A 16,946-nucleotide genomic window follows, 5' to 3' on the forward strand; every position below is an offset into this window, starting at 1 on the left:
GTTCTGGGTCTTCTCCATCCCAACTGCCCCCTCCCACCTCTCCCTGCGTATACACCCCCACGTGGAAGTGTCTGCGCTGGCAGGGGCCCGGGGTCTGGATCCCTTCCAGGCCCCCCACGGGGAGCTTCTGTGTCTCTAACGCTGTGACCACATCCCTGGAGAGGAGGCTCGGCACCCCGCCCACCCCTGCAGGCCTGCTGCCTCCTGCTCCGATGGGGCAATGGCTACCGGGTCACGGGGGTCTCTGGAGCCCTGCAGGCAGGGAAGCGGCGTCCCAGGAGCTTGGGAACAAGGCGTCCCTCCGTGCGATCCTCCTGGCTCTGGCCGGGACTGGGTGGGGCAGGGCCCTGGGCGGGGGCCTGACTCAGTGCCCCAGCCCTCCGGCCCCCGGCAGGCAGCGACTGGCAGAGGGAAGATGCAGCCAGGTGGAGAAGGGGGCACTCAAGAGGCAGGACCTGCCCGGCCACCTCGGCTCCCTGCAGTGGGAAGCCCGCCCTGCCCCGGGGCCAGAGCCGGTTCCCCCTCTTCCCCGCCGACGCCCTCCTCCCTCCCCAGAGCTGCTCTTCCTTCCTTCCAGCTGCTCAGAGGCAACCTTTACACCCGACTCAATCAGCAGATCCCACCCACTGTACCTGCAAATGTATTTGGACTTCGACCACTTGACACCACCCCAGCTGCTGCCACATCTCTGCCCTGTGTTGCTGCAAAGCCTTCTAACTAAACCGGCCCATCCTCCACGCAGCAACTAGGATGGTCACAGCAAACAAAGCTGGGGGGGAGGGGGGAGAGGGAGGGAAGAGAGGGAGGGGGCCCTTGCGTTGCGAGGACTTCCCTCTCACCTGGGGTGTAAACCAGTCCTTTGCGGCCTGGCATCACCTGTCTGATCTCCTCTCCCGCCTCTCTGCCTTCCCGGGCCTCCCCCAGGCTTGCTCCCACCACGGGGCCTTTGCACTTGCTGTGCCCTGGGCCTACGACATCCACGTGCCTTGTTCCTTCAGTCCATTTGGGTCTCTGCTCATGTGTCCTCTCAGTGGCCGGAGCACTCTGCATGAAACAGCAGCTCTGGGACTTCCCTGGCGGCCCAGAGCTAAAGAGTCTTCCCTACAATGCAGGGGACTCGGCTTCCATCCCTGGTCAGGGAACTAAGACCCCACATGCTGCAAGGCAACTAAGCCGGCGGGCCACAACTACTGAGCCTGCGCGCCTCAACTAGAGAGCCTGCGTGCCGCAAACTACAGAGCCCACAAGCCCTGGAGCCCGCGCGCCACAACAAGAGACGAGAAAACCCGCATGCCACAACTAGAGAGAAGCCCGCACACCGCAATGAAAGATCCCGCGTGCCGCAGCTAAGACCCGATGCAGCCAAAAATAAATAAATAAATAAATAAATCTTAAAAAAAAAAAAAGCAGCTCCTACCCTCCTCACCCAGCTGTCTCTCGCCACACAGCCCTCGCCACCACTTACACACTACACACTTACTTGCTCATTTGTTTGTCTGGATCCCCACACTGGGATGCCAGTTCCCAGAGGGCAGGGTGTTTTCTGTTCTGTTCCCTGGTGGATCACAAATGCCTAGGATAGGGCCTGGCACGTAGGTGATCCATAAATACCACTGCATGAATTGGGCCTAAGAGTACTTCTTAAGCGAGGGCCCATTAAGACCAGAGGCTCCTAGGTTCCTTCCTCTGGGGCTGACCTTTCTGTCCCTGGAGACATAACATCAGAGAGGTCGGCTCTTCCAGGGCACCTTCAAACCCCTGGCTCCCTGGGAGTGTCGACTGGCCTTCAGGTTTCTCATCTGTAAATGAGGGGGTCGGCCTGGGCTCCTCCCCTGGGACTTTCCATCTCAGACGTTCTGGATGCCTGTCCTTCCCGTCCTCCCATCCATTCTAATATCCAGGGGCTTGGGAGTGTGTAACAGGAATTGGTGGTCAAGATGTAAGCTGAGCCACGTGAACTGCTACCGGGCAAACCCCGTGTGTCTCCACGTCACTGTTTAGACGTCATCACATCTTGGGGAGAGGAGACTGGAGGAGTGGGTGGAATGGTGGCCTCGCAAAAGATACATCCAAGTCCTAACCCCAGAAACTTATGAATGCGGCCAATTGAGAAAAAAGGGTCTTTGCAGATCAAAGTTAATCAAGTTAAGGATGCTGAGATGAGATCATTTGGATTTAGTGTGGCCCTAAATCCAATGACAATTGTCCCTGTCACAGAGAGGGAGATCTGACAGGGACAGGGAAGGCCACGTGACCACAGAGGCAGGGCCTGGAGTGACACAGTCACAAGCCAAGGGAGGACGCTCCGCAGAGCCTGCGAGGTGGTGCCCTGCCCACTCCCTGATCCAGGGCTCTGGCCCCGGGGCTGTGAGAGAACACATTTCTGTTGTGTTAAGACAGCCAGTTTGTGGTCGTTTGTTACATTTGTTACGGCTGCCTCAGAAAGCTCCCACAGGAGGGACTGCAGGGGATTAAAGCCTGCAGGGAGGGGACTCTGTCGAGGATTACCTTTCCCTCCATTTCAGCTCTGGGCTTTCAGCCTGGTCCCGCCCGGCTGCCCGGCTGCTCCCGGCCCTGGGATCCGGGTGGGGCGCGTCGGACAGGGAGCGTTCCGGGTACAGGACCACCTCCCCTGGGCAACGCCCGGGCAACGCCTGCGCATGGTGTTTGCCCAAGGTGGAGCCCAGCGAGGCGGGGCACACAGGGCAGCACGTGGGGTGCGGCCTGGCTCTGCCTGAGCTCAGCTGCCGGTGGCTGTGGCCCGGAAGCCCCAGGAGCTCTGCTGGCAGCCTCGGAGGCCAGCCATTTAAACCAGAACAGATCGTGGGAGCGGTGTTGAACCAATCACCCGGAGGCGGGGCTCTCCCCAGGAGGATGGGGTCGGGGGGCACCATTTACAGACCACTCACCCCAACCCCGGGGGCTCAGCGCCTCAGCTGCATCACACCACAGGGCATCTCAGCTTCGCCACCGGGAAGCTGCGGTTACAGGCATTTCACAGACGAGGAAACGGATGCTGCGCAACCTTCCCAAAGTGACCCCCACAGAAAGTGGCAGGGCTGGGGTCAGGACGCAGTGAGGCCGCAGCATCCCCTGTGCGGGCGGCGTGGGGAGGACTGGCTGGGGCCTTGGTCATCCCTGGGGGCTGCGGTTCCTCTGCAGGACTCGAGGCGAGCCCGCACCGTGAAGCACGCAGTCTCCTGGGGGAGCTGGTCCGCCAGAGGCTGAGGCAGAGCGCCCGGGCCTGTCTCCACCAGCTGGACACAGGGCCAAGCTGGGCGCCAGAGGCCTAGGAGGACAGAGGCAGGGAGGGAGGCCTGGCCACCCTCTCTCCGTCGGCCCCGGAGTGGCAGAGGCGTGGCTCACTGGCGAGGGCTGCTTCTTGCGGAGGGTCCACAGGCGTCTCCTCTCTGAGGAGAGCCCCGACTCGGGGCTGAGACGAGAGTGATGGCGGCCACTTACGTGGACTGATGACAAGGGACGATGACGGGTTCTGGCACCTTCTGCACGGGGGGTGGGGTGGGGTGGGGTGGGGGGAGTGTGCTAGGGCCTCCAGAGGGAGCTCCCGTCACCCTCGCAGGGGAGGGACCAGAGTTAGCCCATTTTACTGCTGGGGATACTGAGGCTCAGGGGTCACAGCGCTCTCCCCAGATCGCGTGACGGCAAGCACAGCCCGGGGGCTCGCGCCCAGGCCCCCTGACTCCACAGCCCACAGGCTTAACCCTCCTCGCTCCGGGCCCACGGGGCCTCCAGCTTCGGAGCCGCGGAGAGCGCAGCAACAGGGGTGCGGAGGGCAAAGCGGAGAGATCCCCGCACAGAGGATTGGTGCCGACCGGCACTCACCAGCCCGAGAGGCCTGTCTGCTCACCCGCCGGGGTGGGCGGGGCTGGGAGCTGAGGCTCAGGCTTCGGTCGGAGCACAGGGAGAGGACGGGGGTTGGCGGCGTGAACACAGCCTGCAGGGGGTTAGTGCGCCACGGCTGGCCGGGAGGGAGTCCGGGGAAACGTCTGGACCTGCCGAAGAGGCAAGAGAACATTGTTTCTGGGTGCGCGAGCAGAGGGGGTTCAGAGCGCCGCTTAAAGGAGCTCCAGAGATGGGCGCGAGCCGCGGCTAACAGCGCGGACCCCAGAGACGGGCGTGAGACGCTAAGGCTGCTGCTGCCACCGCAAAGAAGCCTGTGTGCGAGCACAGGTCACTCTCCACACCTCCCCTCCCGGGAGCCTGTGCAGCCCGCCACTGCCAGGGTCCCGGGATCCAGGGACAACTTCCCCGGGAGAACGCACGGTGCGACGCACGGTGCGCCCCAGGCTGGTGCAACCTCACGGTGGCCTCTGCCGCTGCAGGCTCGCCCCGCATCCGTACCCCTCCCTCCCCCCACGGCCTGAGCCAGAGCCCCGGAATCAGCTGCTCCTTTAACCCCATCCTGTCTGAGCGAAGAATAGACGCCCTCCGGCGACGTACACGCAGAGGCGGGTCCAAATCCAAAGCTGAACCCCAGGAGCTGTGCAAACAAAGAAGAGAAAGGGAAATCTCTCCCAGCAGCCTCAGGAGCAGCGGATTAAATCTCCACAATCAACGTGATGTACCTGCATCTGTGGAATTCCTGAATAGACAACGAATCATCCCAAATTGAGGAGGTGGACTTTGGGAGCAACGATTTATATATATTTTTTCCCTTTTTCTCTTTTAGTGAGTGTGTATTTGTATGCTTCTGTGTGAGATTTTGTCTGTATAGCTTCGCTTTTACCATTTGTCCTAGGGTTCTGTCTGTGCATTTAAAAAAATTTTTTTTCTTAATAATTATTTTTTATTTAATAACTTTATTTTATTTTATTTTATTTTATCTTCTTTCTTTCTTTCTATTTTTTCTCCCTTTTATTCTGAGCTGTGTGGATCAAAGGCTCTTGGTGCTGCAGCCAGGCGTCAGGGCTGTGCCTCTGAGGTGGGAGAGCCAACTTCAGGACACTGGTCCACAAGAGACCTCCCAGCTCCACGTAATATCAAATGGCGAAAATCTCCCAGAGTCTCCATCTCAGCGCCAAGACCCAGCTCCACTCAGCGACAAGCAAGCTACAGTGCAGGACACCCTATGCCAAACAACTAGCAAGACAGGAACACAGCCCCATCCATTAACAGACAAGCTGCCTAAAATCATAATAAGGACCCAGAAACCCCAAAACACACCACCAGACGTTGACCTGCCCACCAGAAAGAAAAGATCCAGCCTCATCCACCAGAACACAGGCACTAGTCCCCTCCACCAGGAAGCCTACACAACCCACTGAACCAACCTTAGCCACTGGGGGCAGACACCATAAACAACGGGAACTATGAACCTGCAGCCTGCAGAAAGGAGACCCCAAACACAGTAAGTTAAGCAAAATGAGAAGACAGAAAAACACACAGCAGATGAAGGAGCAAGATAAAAACCCACCAGACCAAGCAAATGAAGAGGAAATAGGCAGTCTACCTGAAAAAGAATTCAGAATAATGACAGTAAAGATGATCCAAAATCTTGGAAATAGAATAGAGAAAATACAAGAAACGTGTAACAAGGACCTAGAAGAACTAAAGAGCAAACAAACAGTGATGAACAACACAATAAATGAAATTAAAAATTCTCTAGAAGGGATCAAAAGCAGAATAACTGAGGCAGAAGAACGGATAAGTGACCTGGAAGATAAAATAGTGGAAATAACTACTGCAGAGCAGAATAAAGAAAAAATAATGAAAAGAATTGAGGACAGTCTCAGAGACCTCTGGGACAATATTAAATGCACCAATATTCAAATTATAGGGGTCCCAGAAGAAGAAGAGAAAAAGAAAGGGACTGAGAAAATATTTGAAGAGATTATAGTTGAAAACGTCCCTAATATGGGAAAGGAAATAGTTAATCAAGTCCAGGAAGCGCAGAGAGTCCCATACAGGATAAATCCAAGGAGAAACACGCCAAGACACATATTAATCAAACTATCAAAAATTAAATGCAAAGACAAAATATTAAAAGCAGCAAGGGAAAAACAACAAATAACACACAAGGGAATCCCCATAGGGTTAACAGCTGATCTTTCAGCAGAAACTCTGCAAGCCAGAAGGGAGTGGCAGGACATATTTAAAGTGATAAAGGAGAAAAACCTACAACCAAGATTACTCTACCCAGCAGGGATCTCATTCAGATTCGACAGAGAAATTAAAGCCTTGACAGACAAGCAAAAGCTAAGAGAATTCAGCACCACCAAACCAGCTTTGCAACAAATGCTGAAGGAACTCCTCTAGGCAGGAAACACAAGAGAAGGAAAAGACCTAAAACAACAAACCCAAAACAATTAAGAAAATGGTAATAGGAACATACATATCGATAAATACCTTAAATGTAAATGGATTAAATGCTCCAACCAAAAGACATAGATTGGCTGAATGGATACAAAAACAAAACCCGTATACATGCTGTCTACCACAGACGCACTTCAGACCTAGGGACACATACAGACTGAAAGTGAGGGGATGGAAAAAGCTATTCCATGCAAATGGAAATCAAAAGAAAGCTGGAGTAGCAATTCTCATATCAGACAAAATAGGCTTTAAAATAAAGACTATTACAAGAGACAAAGAATGGCACTACATAATGATCAAGGGATCGATCCAAGAAGAACATATAACAATTGTAAATATTTATGCACCCACATAGGAGCACCTCAGTACATAAGGCAAATACTAACAGCCATAAAAGGGGAAATAGACAGTAACACAAGCATAGTAGGGGACTTTAACACCCCACTTTCACCAATGGATAGATCATCCAAACAGAAAATTAATAAGGAAACACAAGCTTTAAATGATATATTAAACAAGATGGACTTAATTGATATTTATAGGACATTCCATCCAAAAACAACATAATACACATTCTTCTCAAGTGCTCATGGAACATTCTCCAGGACAGATATCTTGGGTCACAAATCAAGCCTTGGTAAATTTAAGAAAATTGAAATCGTATCAAGTATCTTTTCCGACCACAACGCTATGAGACTAGATATCAAATACAGGAAAAAATCTGTAAAAAATCCAAACACATGGAGGCTAAACAATACTTAATAACCAAGAGATCACTGAAGAAATCAAAGAAGAAATCAAAAAATACCTAGAAACAAATGACAATGAAAACACGACAACCAAAAACCTATGGGATGCAGCAAAAGAAATTTTAAGAGGGAAGTTTATAGCAATACAATTCTACCTTAAGAAACATCTCAAATAAACAACCTAACCTTACACCTAAAGCAATCAGAGAAAGAAGAACAAAAAAACCCCAAAGTTAGCAGAAGGAAAGAAATCATAAAGATCAGATCAGAAATAAATGTAAAAGAAATGAAGGAAATGATAGCAAAGATCAATAAAACTAAAAGCTGGTTCTTTGAGAAGATAAACGAAATTCATAAACCATTAGCCAGACTCATCAAGAAAAAAAGGGAGAAGATGCAAATCAACAGGATTAGAAATGAAAAAGGAGAAGTAACAACTGACACTGCAGAAATACAAAGGATCATGAGAGATTACTACAAGCAACTCTATGCCAAAAAAATGAACAACCTAGAAGAAATGGACAAATTCTTAGAAATGCACAACCTTCCGAGACTGAACCAGGAAGAAATAGAAAATATGAACAGACCAATCACAAGCACTGAACTTGAAACTGTGATTAAAAATCTTCCAACAAACAAAAGCCCAGGACCAGATGGCTTCACAGGTGAATTCTATCAAACATTTAGGGAAGAGCTAACACCTTTCCTTCTCAAACTCTTCCAAAATATAGCAGAGGGAGGAACACTCCCAAACTCATTCTACGAGGCCACCATCACCCTGATACCAAACCAGACAAAGATGTCAGAAAGAAAGAAAACTACAGTCCAATATCACTGATGAACATAGATGCAAAAATCCTCAACAAAATACTAGCAAACAGAATCCAACAGCACATTAAACGGATCATACACCATGATCAAGTGGGGTTTATCCTAGGAATGCAAAGATACTTCAATATATGCAAATCAATCAATGTGATACACCATATTAACAAATTGAAGGAGAAAAACCATATGATCATCTCAATAAATGCAGAGAAAGCTTTCGACAAAATTCAACACCCATTTATGATAAAAACCCTCCAGAAAGTAGGCATAGAGGGAACTTTCCTCAACATAATAAAAGCCATATATGACAAACCCATAGCCAACATCATCCTCCATGGTGAAAAACTGAAACCATTTCCACTAAGATCAGGAATAAGACAAGGCTGCCCACTCTCACCACTATTATTCAACATAGTTTTGGAAGTTTTAGCCACAGCAATCAGAGAAGAAAAAGAAATAAAAGGAATCCAAATCGGAAAAGAAGAAGTAAGACTGTCACTGTTTGCAGATGACATGATACTACACATAGAGAATCCTAAAGATGCTACCAGAAAACTATTAGAGCTAATCAATGAATTGGGTAAAGTAGCAGGATACAAAATTAATGCACAGAAATCTCTAGCATTCCTATACACTAATGCTGAAAAATCTGAAAGTGAAATTAAGAAAACACTCCCATTAACCACTGCAACAAAAAGAAGAAAATAACTAGGAATAAACCTACCTAAGGAGACAAAAGACCTGTATGCAGAAAATTATAAGACACTGATGAAAGAAATTAAAGATGATACAAATAGATGGAGAGATATCCCATGTTCTTCGATTGGAAGAATCAACATTGTGAAAATGACTCTACTACCCAAAGCAATCTACAGATTCAATGCAATCCCTATCAAACTACCACTGGCATTTTTCACAGAACTAGAACAAAAAATTTCACAATTTGTATGGAAACACAAAAGACCCTGAATAGCCAAAGCAATCTTGAGAAAGAAAAACGGAGCTGGAAGAATCAGGCTCCCTGACTTCAGACTATACCATAAAGCTACAGTACTCAAGACAGTATGGTACTGGCACAAAAACAGAAATATAGATCAATGGATAGGATAGGAAGCCCAGAGACAAACCCATGCACATATGGTCAGCTTATCTTTGATAAAGGAGGCAAGAATATACAGCGGAGAAAAGACAGCCTCTTCAATAAGTGGTGCTGGGAAAACTGGACAGGTACATGTATAAGTATGAAATTAGAACACTCCCTAACACCATACACAAAAATAAACTCAAAGTGGATTAAAGACCTAAATGTAAGGCCAGACATTATCAAACTCTTAGAGGAAATCATAGGCAGAACACTCTATGACATAAATCACAGCAAGATCCTTTTTGACCCACCTCCTAGAGAAATGGAAATAAAAACAAAAATAAACAAATGGTACATAATGAAACTTAAAAGCTTTTGCATAGCAAAGGAAACCATAAACAAGACGAAAAGACAAGCCTCAGAATGGGAGAAAATATTTGCAAATGAAGCAACTGACAAAGGATTAATCTCCAAAATTTACAAGCAGCTCATACAGCTCAATATCAAAAAAACAACCCAAACCAAAAATAAGCAGAAGACCTAAATAGACATTTCTCCAAAGAAGATATACAGATTGCCAACAAACACATGAAAGAATGCTCAACATCATTAATCATTAGAGAAATGCAAATCAAAACTACAGTGAGATATCATCTCACACCGGTCAGAATGGCCATCATCAAAAAGTCTACAAACAATAAATGCTGGAGAGGGTGTGGAGAAAAGGGAACCCTCTTGCACTGTTGGTGGGAATGTAAATTGATACAGCCACCATGGAGAACAGTAGGGAGGTTCCTCAAAACACTAAAAATAGGGCTTCCCTGGTGGCGCAGTGGTTGAGAGTCTGCCTGCTGATGCAGGGGACACGGGTTCGTGCCCCGGTCCGGGAAGATCCCACATGCCGTGGAGCGGCTAGGCCCGTGAGGCATGGCCGCTAAGCCTGCGCGTCCAGAGCCTGTGCTCTGCAACGGGAGAGGCCACAACAGTGAGAGGCCCGCGTACCGCAAACAAAAAAACAAACAAAAAAAGAACAAATTAAAAATAGAACTACCATACGACCCAGCAATCCCAACACTGGGCATATACCCTGAGAAGACCATAATTCAAAAAGAGACATGTACCAAAATGTTCATTGCAGCTCTATTTACAATAATCAGGACATGGAAGCAACCTAGGTGTCCATCAACAGATGAATGGATAAAGAAGATGTGGCACATATATATAATGGAATATTACTCAGCCATAAAAAGAAAAGAAATTGAGTTATTTGTAGTGAGGTGGATGGACCTAGAGTCTGTCATACAGAGTGAAGTAAGTCAGAAAGAGGAAAACAAATACCGTATGCTAACACATATATATGGAATCTACGGGGAAAAAAAAAAAAAGATCCTGAAGAAGCTAGGGGCAAGACGGGAATAAAGACACAGACCTACTAGAGAATGGACTTGATGATATGGGAAGGGGGAAGGGGGAAGGGGAAGCTGTGGCAAAGTGAGAGAGTGGCATGGACATGTATACACTACCAAACGTAAAATAGATAGCTAGTGGGAAGCAGCCGCATAGCACAGGGAGATCAGCTCGGTGCTTTGTGACCACCTAGAGGGGTGGGATAGGGAGGGTGGGAGGGAGGGAGACGCAAGAGGGAAGAGATATGGGAACATATGTATATGTATAACTGAGTCACTTTGTTATAAAGCAGAAACTAACACACACTTGTAAAGCAATTATACTCCAATAAAGATGTTTAACCTTGAAACACATAACAAATGCTGGAGAGGGTAAATGCTGGAGAGGGTGTGGAGAAAAGGGAACCCTCCTACACTGTTGGTGGGAATGTAAATTGGTACAGCCACTATGGAGAACAGTATGGACGTTACTTAAAAAAACTAAAAGTAAAGCTACCATAAGATCCAGCAATCTCACTCCTGGGCATATGTCCAGAAAAAACTAATTAAAAAATATACATGCACCCCTATGTTCACAGCAGCACTATTCACAATAGCCAAGATGTGGAAACAACTGAAATGTCCATTGACGGAGGAATGGATAAAGAAGATACACCATGATGTGGTACATATACACAGTGGAACACTGCTCAGCCATAAAAAAAGAATGAAATAATGCCATTTGTAGCAACATGGATGGACCTAGAGATTATCATACTAAGTGAAGCAAGTCAGAAAGAGAAAGACAAATACCATATGATATCACCTATATATGCAATCTTGAATATGACACAAATAAACTTCTCTATGAAACAGAAACAGACTCATGGACATGGAGAACAGATTTGTGGTTGCCAAGGGGGAGGGGGAACGGGGGAGGGATGGATTGAGAGTTTGGATTAGCAGATGCAAACTATTATACAGAGAATGGATAAACAACAACGTCCTACCGCATAGCACAGGGAACTATATTCAATATCCTGTGATAAACCGTAATGGAAAAGAATGTATATACATGTATAACTGAAGACTTTGCTGTACAGCAGAAATTAACACAACATTGTAAGTCAACTATACTTCAATAAAAAAAAAAAATAAATAAGCCCTCATCAGGGGCCAAGAAAAAATTTTTTTTTACTGGCTTACATCTGTTTTATAAACTAAAATGGTTACATTTACTTGTTGTAAATTCAGTAATGGCCCCATAGCTCACAAGTGATGACACCAGGGTTAGAACCCGTATCTGGGTTCAAATAAATTAGGTCCTAACCTCTACTGTCGCAGGTAGTCTTTGTGATGACAAAATCGAAGGGAAAAAAGTACTGTAAAGCTACAGTTTTTATGTGTCTGCAGGTCATCCATATAACAAAGATGACAGTACAGTTATGTCTGGGGGTTCCGTGGATGGGGCTGTGGGTTGGGATGGTCAGAAAGTACAGGCATATCTAACTCATGAACTGTCCTGGCCTTCTGGGTGGCTACACCTGGTCCTGCCAAAATCCCTTGGATTTCTGCCATCGGAAAGGAATGGCCTGACAGTTGAATGATGTGTCTTCCTTCTCACCTAAGCTTTTCTGCCGCTCCAGTCCCCCCTGAAGCGGCGCTGTGTCTGCTGGTGACAGCACAGCCTGCCAACCACCGGTGCTGGGCACAGCGGCCTTTTGATTCAAGGACATAAAGCAAGGGACACGGAGAGTGTTCCTCTGGGTTCGACTGGTGTCACTGCAGGAGTGGAGGTTAAGGTTGGAGGGACAGAGGTGTCACGTGTTTGTTAATAAATTTCTCTCGTGTGTGATGTGTAAGACCCTCAAAAGCCCATGCCCCTGGCAGGCCCCCTCCTGCCTGGCTTCAGGCCAGGACTGATGAGTCCCATGGCTGTTTCAACACATGACCTTCCTCTTCAGAAGGTCAGCTATCAGCTGCTTCTTTGGAGGGTGGCGGCCTCGTGATCCTGAGGTCTTGGGTAAAAAAGCTTTCAGCGACAAGGCTGTTTTGAGGATTGTAGAAATTGGAACCGAGGAGTTTGGGATGTCCAGTGCTTATTTCAACAAGCTGACCCGTCTCTGTGGTTGCACAGAACCCAGAGAGAGCGCTGAGTCATGCAGACAGAAAGCTGCAAATGGTCAGAGTTTAAGGCAGTTGTCGGTGTGGGCTTCAACTGAACAGATTTGGGGGCAAGCCTGGGTATTCGGAGGGCCTGATGAAGCTGAGATTACCTGGTGCCCCAAGCCCCCCGTATGTTAGCGTTTGAGGCACCACATTTATGGATGGGCTGTTTCTGCTGCTCATCTGAGAGCATCTCGCTGCCCGGCAGATACCATCCTGGCCTCATCTCGTCAAATATCTCATAGCCGCAGAACGGCTGCTAACACCAGCATCCGTGCAGGGAGGTGACATGCAGTCCCGTGTGCAGATTTTTAAGCGAAAGCTTAATACAGCATTTGCAGAGCTCCGGAAGGCCCAAAGAGCCTGGACAGTCCCCCAGCATCAGGGCGCCAGCCGCTGGCCACGTGGGGCTGGGGAGCCGCCCATCTCCTGGCCCCCGAGGGCAGCTCCTCGCTGGGCTCTGAGTTCTGCCTGCACGTGGCTTTCCTTCCGGTCCTCATACTGACCGCTGGCCCCTCGAGAGCACATCTGCAGCAACTGCCATCGATAAGCCCAAGGGAAGAGCTCACTGTGTGTGTCCAGAGACAGGGTCCTCCAGAAGTTTCCCGAAGTGTGAGGTGTGCGAATCTGGAGGCTCTTGGACAAAGCCAGCATATCATTGAATCTTTTTCCGATTCTCATTCTTCCAAAAGTCTTCTGAGGACTTTCTGGATCCTCAAGGGGAACGTCTGTAAGTCTGTTTGGTGCTTTGTCCATCTTTCCCACTCCCTAACGTGCATCTCAGAAGCAACCAAATTTATCTAGAATGTTGTAATACTGCTTTGTTTTTAACGTATGATTTTTACTCTTAACTTCTATTTATTGACAGGAAACACTGAGTGTTTCTTTATGGCAGTGAACTAAAAATCGCCCCGGTGGTTACCAAACGTCTGAAGTTTGAGGCCACAGCCTCTACATTTAGTGGGAGGGATTTGTGATCTGGTCTCCGTGCCCGAACCAGAAAGCCATGTCTTGAGTCAGCCTGCACAGTGACCCATCTGAGGGCCTGGGGAGGGGGTGCCCTGGGACAGCTGCGAACACGCCCACTCTTGCTCCACTGGAGATGACCACCAGCTCCGGCTGGGGGGCCCCCAAGAGCCTGTGGGGAAACTTGGCGAAAGCCAGCAGAGCAGCAGGCTTGGACAGCTCAGGTCACTGCAGCAGTTCTCAGCGTTGTTAGCTCCTGTGAGAGGACGGGAAGCCTGCTGTGCGGGGTCTGGGTGCAGGTTTCACACCTGCCTGGGGGCTGGGGGTGGCGAGTGGGTTTGTTATTTGCTAAGTTGTGATTAAAGTCCCCAAGTTCAGGCTTCCCTGCTGGCGCAGTAGTTAAAAATCCGCCTGCCAACATGGGGGACACGGGTTCGAGCCCTGGTCTGGAAAGATCCCACATGCCACGGAGCAACTAAGCCCGTGCACCACAACTACTGAGCCTGTGCTCTAGAGCCCATGCGCCACAACTACTGAGCTCACGTGCCACAACTACTGAAGCCCGCGCACCTAGAGCCTGTGCTCCGCAACGAGAAGCCACCACAGTGAGAAGCCCGTGCACCACAACAAAGAGTAGCCCCCGCTCACCTCAACTAGAGAAAGCCCGCGCGCAGCAACGAAGACCCAACGCAGCCAAGAATAAATAAATTTATTTTTTTAAAAAAGTCCCCAAGTTCAGGCAAGGAAAAGGCAACACCGCCATCTTGTGGCCAATAGTGTGCACAGCACCCGCGACGCCTGCTGATTGGGATCTAGGCTCAGAACCATTTTTAGCATCAGACAGGTTTCTGACCCTGCTGACAGTGGCAAAGGGGGATTTATGGCCTCCTTGCCTCTCCAGCCACGGGAGGTCGCCACCCACGGAGCCACCACACCTAAGAGCCTGTGTGCCGCAGACACCGTGCTGGGTTCCAGACCTACCTGTCCCCTCAAATCCCCCCTCACAGACCCAGGACTGGGTACTAACACCAGCATTCCCTGCAGACCTGCCTTCACTGCCAGGCAGGGGACCTGGGGACACTGTGTAGCTCGGGAGAGGTGGAAGTGGGATTGCGGAGAGAAGTATGTCTTTTAACTTCCCTTTTCTGTGTTTAAAGGGAACTTGCCCTGTAGGTCTCAGGTCACACAGCTGGGCTGTAAGAGCAGCTCCCAGGCCTGTCCCTCTGGGCCTCAGTGTCTTCAGCTGTCAGTGGGGACAATGGCGCTCCTGTAACAGGCCCCCTCTGGGTCTTCAGACTGAATGCAAGTCATCACCCAGAACATGCCTGCACCCAACAGCCCTCCATCAAGGCAGCTGGGATTGCGCTTCCTGGGCAGGAACTGGATTTGGAGAAGTGAGGTCTTGTGGGTTCCTGGGGTGGGGGTGGGGATTGTGTCCTATTCCCACACAGCAGCCCCAGGGGGCAGGACTCTGTGGGGAGAGCCAGGGCAGGGGGCCAAGCCTGCCCAGAAAGACCCTGCCCGTAAGGGGCCGTGATGCGGGGCGCCCAGGGTGATGGTCGCTGTCAAAGCCAGGGGACCCTTTTCAGGTAGCTGAGTTGTGTTGTCGATACCCACATGCGCATCCTCGGTGTGTAGACCACAGAACTGTTGGTCCAAACTGGGACACTTTCGAGAGGGAAGGGACGCTCTCGTAACAATTATGCCAGGATAGGGACACCTCGGACGGGCGTTGCCCCAGGCAAGCAAGGACGCCAGTCACTGTCATCACCAGGTGCCAGGTGGCAAGTGAAGACGTGGATGGAGAGGAGATTCTCCCGGGGAAAGAAGGGACTCCTGGGATCGGGCCTTGAGGGACCATCTGCCAAGACTTGAGGGCAGCGGGCAGGAGGCAGCAGGACGGCTAGTAGCGACGGGGGGAGCACGTTCCCCGGGCCTGACTGCTGCCCAGAGGGCACCTGCTGGGGTTACCCCTCCGGGGTGGCTGGGAGTACCGCAGAGCTGGTGAGAGGTGGACCCCAGAGCGGGGTGAGGGGATGGAGCGAGTGCCCGTGGCAGTCCTCTCCGGAGCAGCGTGGAAAAGAGCCTCACCTCTCTCCCGGGAAAACAGCGTTTGCAGTAGCTAAGGCAGCTCTCTGGTCTCCTTCCTTCCCTGCCAGAGTTATCAAGGACGGGCTAAATTTTGCTCAGGATGCGCTGCCTAGTGCGGAATGAGGGCTGCTTTTCTCCAGTGGATGGAAAATACGTACTGAGCCCCTGCTACGAGCCAGGTATGGCGGGAAGATGCACAGCAAAGTACTTGAAACGGACAAGCCTGGGGGGGGTTCCAGCCTTTGTCACCCATACACACCAGGCTCTGTGGTAGGTGGGCTACGGCCTCCCCCCCCTCCTAGGAACCGTCCCCCCGACACTTGTCACCTCCCATCGCCATGGGAACAATGGACGCCAACCGCTCCACTCGACTGGTCCAGAGAGAGAGCCGCCTTCCAGCTGGACCCCTCGCGGGGCCCGTCTCCCCGTCTCCAGACTGGACCGATCATCTCTCCGCCCTGCCCACGGCTGAGGCTGGGTAACTAGCGGCGGGGCGACCCCGAGAGATGGTCTCTACAGCGGTGGGGCTGTGGGCAGACCCCTGTGCTGAAGCGGGTCTCCAGGAAGTGGCGAGGCCTTGGAGGAGAGCGGAGAGGGCAGCGGAGAAAATGCGGGGCCCTGCTGTCTCCGCCCACGTGCGCTCCGCGGCTCTGCCCTCGGCCGGTGGATTTCCTGAGCTGAGGTTCTCTGCCCTGAACTGGTTGGAGCGGGGCATCCGTCCCTGAACCACCGGCAAATACCGACTGCTCAGATTTTGCAGAAGACACTGGATTTCAACCTTCCCAGCAGCCTCCCCCTTGCCGGAGTTTTAGTGTCACAACATCTCCAACCCTGGCCATCGTGTCCGGCCGGGCTGCCCTCCCGACTCCATCCCCCTCACCCCTGCCACGGCGGCGCTGGCCTCCTGCCCTGGGGCTTTGCTTGCGCTGTGAGGTTGGAAGTCAGGGCGGCGTGGACAGCGCTGGGCAGGCCTGGGCTCGGGCCCCAGCTCCAGCGTCAGCAGCTGCCCTCAGCATTCCCAGAGCCTCAGTTCCCTCATCTGTACATGAGAATCACTCCCTCAGGCTTCGGGGCTGGGAGGAGCGGAGAACATCTGGCCAAGAGCAGAGATAAATGCTGTTTCTTCCTCCTTTCCTCGAAGACTAAGAATTAGCTAGTCGAGAAGTTAAGTCATAAAGAGAAAAACAACTACCATATGCTAACACATATATATGGAATGTAAAAAAAAAAAAAGGTCCTGAAGAAACTAGGGGCAGGACAGGAATAAAGACGCAGACGTAGAGAATGGACTTGAGGACACGGGGAGGGGGAAGGGTAAGCTGGGACGAAGTGAGACAGTGGCAT

Source organism: Hyperoodon ampullatus (genome assembly GCF_949752795.1).
Source record: "Hyperoodon ampullatus genome assembly, chromosome: 18".
Lineage (NCBI taxonomy): Eukaryota > Metazoa > Chordata > Mammalia > Artiodactyla > Ziphiidae > Hyperoodon > Hyperoodon ampullatus.